This window comes from Mus caroli, chromosome 3 (assembly GCF_900094665.2).
Source record: "Mus caroli chromosome 3, CAROLI_EIJ_v1.1, whole genome shotgun sequence".
NCBI lineage: Eukaryota > Metazoa > Chordata > Mammalia > Rodentia > Muridae > Mus > Mus caroli.
Window position 1 is genome coordinate 115849757 of NC_034572.1, and position 5709 is coordinate 115855465.

A 5709-nucleotide genomic window follows, 5' to 3' on the forward strand; every position below is an offset into this window, starting at 1 on the left:
AGAGAGAGAGAGAGAGAGAGAGAGAGAGAACAGAGAAGGACATAGATGGGGGCAGAGAGAGGCAAGGGCAGAGAGAGAGAGGGGGGGGGAGTCACCAAAATGTCTGGATTCTATAGGGGAGAGCTTCTGCAGAAAGGAAGGACAGTACAGCTAGCTTCTGGGCTGGAAGTTCAGGGTAGGAGTCAGGGTGTGCCAGCCATACACTGTAACAGGTAGGGACCGAAGACTCCTTGGAGAAGCTGGTGGCAATGATATGTTAAATAAGCACTTCAGCCTCTTGTCTTGGGTTTGAAATTTAGCAGTGGTAATCAGATCATTCATTCCATACATAATCTCAGAAGTTCTTACAGCTTCGGTTGAAAGCCTGCACTGGGGTAATATATGATCCCCTGGCATAGAGCCACATGGAGGCACCCAGATAGTGTTCCTCAGCTGCGGTCACTGTTCCTGCATCCCAGTTTGTCATTAGGACCAAGGTAATTCCCTAAAGTTGGAGTGAGAATAAGTTGTATTTCTATACCCTTCCTTCCTCCACCTCAATTCCCTGATTTTGGCTAGTATTCCTATCAACTGGAACTGGGCTAAGTTGATAACCCTTTGGTTCATTATTTTATTTCCCTTAATGTGTGATTTCCACTTCCTTGCAAGTTCATGAGGATGTGGAGGGTTCAGTTCCATCCTGTACATTTAACTTTTCCCTGTCTGATGTTCACACAAGAGAACAGTAACAAAAAATGTTTTTGACGCTGGCTTCCCTCCTAGGAGAGTCACGGGAACTCTGAGCACAGTGGTGGTGTGGAGCAGCATCAGACAGAGTCCAGGAGCCTTATGCAGTGTTTTTCTAACAAGTATCCAAGCTTTCCAAAGGCCAGGCTCAGAGCCCATATCAACCACCACCTGCCTTCCCCATCACCAATGGTTCCCTTCCCTGCTGACCCTCTCTGGCTGAAACAGGGCAAGTCTCCCTACTGAAGCTACAGCTCTTACGTTAGCAGATTCAAAGGGTTTTCTTGATATTTCATCTTAAAATCTTAATGGACAAGGACTTAGGATAGGTTCTATGCGGATTTGGAACAAGGAACAGTTGAGCCATCCAGGATCTTACACAAAACCTTTCTTCCTTTCTCCTACACTGGGCCACTCTGTCTCAGGATAAGTCCAGTGGCCACCAGGGCCCTCCCAGGGGAAGGGCTCTGTTTCTGTCCTCACTCTTGGTGTCAGTGTTCTACCGACACCCTGCAGCTCAGCCATGTACCCAACACCTTCACCGAAAAACTTCCCTTACAAGGTGATCTACAAGGTGGGCAGAACGGAGGGCAGCCTGCCAGCCGGGCTCCAACCTGAGATACGTGTGTACTGCAGGTCTGGCAGAGCCTCAGAATTCTCCCAACGAGATAGGGTCTCATTTCGAGGAAAGAATTAGAAGTTTTCCTTTCATAGATTCACAAAGCAGAACAGAACGCTGGGTACCTATTTGGCCCATTCTTCTCTCCCAAACTGGGCTAAAGGAAAACAGTCATTGTTAAACTTAGAAAGAAAGAGAGGAACCCCCCCCCCCGCCCCCAGAACTGCTCTAACATTCCCCTGGGGAGGCAGGGTTGTTTTTTTCTTGCTGGCCACACTAATTCTCTTGAGCCCTTTGCCTATTGTTCCTGCTTTGGTTCTCACTATCGGGGACATTTCTCTCTGTCTGAGTTCTTATCCAATGACTGTCCCCCACTCCTGTCTCAACACACACACACACACACACACACACACACACATACCCCTCTGTGCACATTTAGTTCTACACTGTAATCACTGGACTGAACCCTGGAAGTATAGGCAGAGCCCTGGCTTGGAAAAACCAGGAACATATTTTCCCAGGAGATGCTTATGTAGCAGTCCGGACGTTCTCCTGGCTCTACCTTTTAATTAGTTCAGGGAGTTGCAGCCTAACGGTGTGGGTGTGCTTGCCAGCTGTGCTTTTCGGGAAGTTATATGGTTGGCACTCATCCTGTCTCCTCCCTGGGTTAGGAAATTATAGGCTGCCTGCTTGTCTTGGAAGCGTGAGTGCTGACCTTACCCACAGAACCTTGGATACTCCAAGGCCTGTTCTAGCCAGCACTCAGAGATCCTTAGGGACCACTTGGCAACACTCAGCTAGCTCTCAGGTCTTGCAGCTCGCTGGAAAGATGGGTGGCCTTTCATCTGGAAGGGATTGCTCCTGTCTATGACTGTTCAATCCACTTGGGTGCCCTGTTGCGGAATTGCCAGCGAGAAGATTTCATGGCTTGAGGGGTGCCTGTGGCTCTCTCCTACAGGGCTCTGTTTGCATTTTGGGCTTCTGACACCTTGCCCTCATGAAATGAGAAACTGGGGGGATCCCTCCTGGCCTCCCTCATGAGAGGCTGCCCTATCTGTACTTCCTCAGAGGGGCTCTGTGGGCTGCACAGTTGAAATCAGACCTCTCATCGCTGCTGTCTGATTGAACATTTCCCCTCTGCACAGGCCGCTCTTATTTTGTTTATGAGTTCCGTCTCCGAGCGACTGCATCAGGCTTTCAGCTCTGGTTTTGACTTCCAAGGTTCAGTGTACCTTCTTGAAATGAGTGGATCCTGGTGGCTTTCCCGCTCTTTTACACAGCGGTAAACAGCCAGCGTCTCTCCAGCTTGCTTATGTGAGTGAGTTGTGTCAATGTGTTTCCACCTGGCACTTCCAGTTCAAACCCAGCAGAGCTGTTTTCTGTCTTCTTTTGCCCTACACCTTGGCACATTTTTTTTTCTTGGGCACATTTTTTTTTTCCTGTCTACATCTCTGCTTTTACACATCAATGCTCATACACATACAGAAAGAGACATATACACACATGTGCATTCCTGCATGTACGTGTGCATACAAGTGCTCCTTAGGGGAGGGCCTTGATCAGTCTCTCTCTCTCTCTCTCTCTCTCTCTCTCTCTCTCTCTCTCAGGAAGTTCTGGCTGTCCCGGAATCACTCTGTAGACCAGGTTGGCCTCGAGCTCAGAGATCTTCCTGCCTCTGCCTCTCAAGTGCTAGGATTAAGGGACTGTACCACCACTGCCTGGCAGTAACTGCCATTCTCCAGCTTTGTGCAGTTCACTTGTTCACCACTGAATCCCAAGCATGTTCATTAAGGATAATTCAGAAAGCTGAAGGGCCTGAATTCTGCAGTGCCCCTGTCCCTTCAGGGTCTACATAAAGGCAGAGTACAAATCAAGGGGTCTCAGAGATTTTTGGGAAATGTTTTCTGTACTTGGAAAAATGTACTTTCGTAACCTCTAACTTTATAATGTCTGCTTAAACGTAATGTTTCATTGGACTTTATATGTTTATTTTTCAAGATAAAAGGAGAAAGTTTTGTGGAGATTTAAATTTTTTTAAAAGATGTGTTTCTATTATTCATAGGTGTGTATCTCTGAGTGTGAACATGTCTTGTGGGTGCTCACAGAGTCAGAAGTTGGGTCCCCTAGAGCTAGAGCTTTGGTGGTTGGAAGTCCAGTGTGGGTTGTGGGTGCTATGAACCAAACCCTGTTCCTTTAGAAGAGTAGCAAGCGCTTGAGCCACTCAGCCATCTCTCCATCCTCAAATTTCCATTTGAGTTCTACAAGACTCACTGGGTTCATAAATTTCACAATCTAAAAAGCCCAAACTCTTACAAGTAAAAATTCCTTCTCCAAGTCTTGTCCCACGTCTGCATGGGTCCCACCCTGACTAGGCAGTGACAGTTGTTGCTTTCCTTTGTTTTAGTTGGATCTTGGTAGTCGAGAACCATCATCAAAGTCAGCATCTACTTCATACACAGTGCCACGGCTGGTAAGATATGTAAGGGGTAAACACAGATGCAAGCCTGGGGATTTGAGTTTCATCCCCAGATCTTATAGTGGAAGGAAGGAAGCAACCTCTGAAACATGCTGTGGACATCTACACACACACACACACACACACACACACACACACACACACACAAATAGTAGCAATAATAATGAGAAGATGGTCATCTGGCACACATTTGACACTTAGGATTGATTGAGTAACCCATCCCATTCCACACCCACGCACCTTTGCTTCCAACCTTTCCCACTCTGACGGATTACATCGTAGTCTTTGTTGCACTGTGACGTTTTTCATCGAAGCCATGTGGCTTAAGTGCCTTTGTTTCAATGTTTTGCAGATTAAGCCGGATTCTATGGTTTGGGAGCTTAGAGGATCGGCTCCAGCTATTCAGAAAAGCACTAGATACGGTCCACGGGAATCTCCAATAGATAGTCTTAAGAAGATTTGACACCATTGGTTTACCTTGACAAGGCCACAACTGGTTCTTTCAAAATGGAAGAGAGCAAGGGACTGAGACAGAGTAGAGCATGCCCAGTCTAACGCAGCCTGTGGGGTTCTGTAGCTGTGATTCATTCTCTCTCTCTCTCTCTCTCTCTCTCTCTCTCTCTCTCTCTCTCTCTCTCTCTCTCTCTCTCCCTCTATCCCCCTCTCTCTCTGAGGCAGGGTTTCTCTGTGTAGCCATGGCTATCCTGGAACTCACTTTGTAGACCAGGCTGGCCTTGAACTCAGAAATCCACCTGCCTCTGCCTCCCAAGTGCTGGGATTAAAGGCGTGTGCTGTGCCACCACTGCCCAGCTGGCTCCGATCTTGGGGCTGGTGAGCGGCTCAGCTGGTATGAGCACTGGCTGCTCTTCAGAAGGTCCTGAGTTTAAATCCCAGCAACCATATGGTGGCTCACAATCACCTGTAATGAGATCTGACCCCCTTTCCTGATGTGTCAGAAAAATCAAAACAGGATCTCACTCTATATCCCTGGCTGGCCTGGAACTCACAGAAATCCACTTACCTGTGCCTCACAAATACTGAGATTAGTGGTGTGCACCACCATATCCAGCCAACCCTGGCTCTTGTCAGAGGTAGGATCTGCTGGACGCTCCTATCCCTTGTTCTGAAGGAAACAGAAGCTCAGATATCAGCCATAGGATGCAACTGTATAGGGCTGCTGCCTCCAACTCCACCGGACCCTTGCCACACCAGTCTCTTAGTATTTGTCCCAAATCTTCTAAATTACTGTTAAATCACTAGGTCATGTGGTTCTTGGTTAGTTAAGAAGGGCCACCAGTACTAGTATGTGGCTGGTGATGGTATAGTCTCCTCTGAGAAAAGTCCGTCGTTTTGTGAGCTGGTGGTGATGGTTTTGTGAAGAAGGATATCTAAATTCATTCTGTGCTATGTATATGAAATTCATTCAGCTCTCCACCTCCAGTCACAACTTCAATAAAGAAGTGTAAAAGGAAATATGTTAACTGGTGGTTGCGAATCCTTCCCAGGGCCATAGGTTCAGAGTGACCATGACGGTTTCCAGAGTTGCCAACAGGGAGTGCTAACCTTCGGTTGTGAGCATGGGAAAACCAGCCATTCTTTTATGGTATGTATGGTTTATGTGGCAGTACCATACCCAGGACTTAATTAACAAGAAGATGTCACTTGGGGATGGTGAGATGGCTTAGTGGTTAAGAGCACTGACTCTTCCAAAAGTCCTGAGTTCAATTCCTGGCCAAAAAAAAAAAGGTGGCTCACAACCATCTATAGTGGGGCTTGATGCTCTCTTCTGGTGTGCAAGAGAGGCTGCACGCAGACAGAACACTTACATACACAAATAAATAAATCTCTTTAAAAAAATAAAGAAAAAGGAAGATGTCACTTGCAAGTC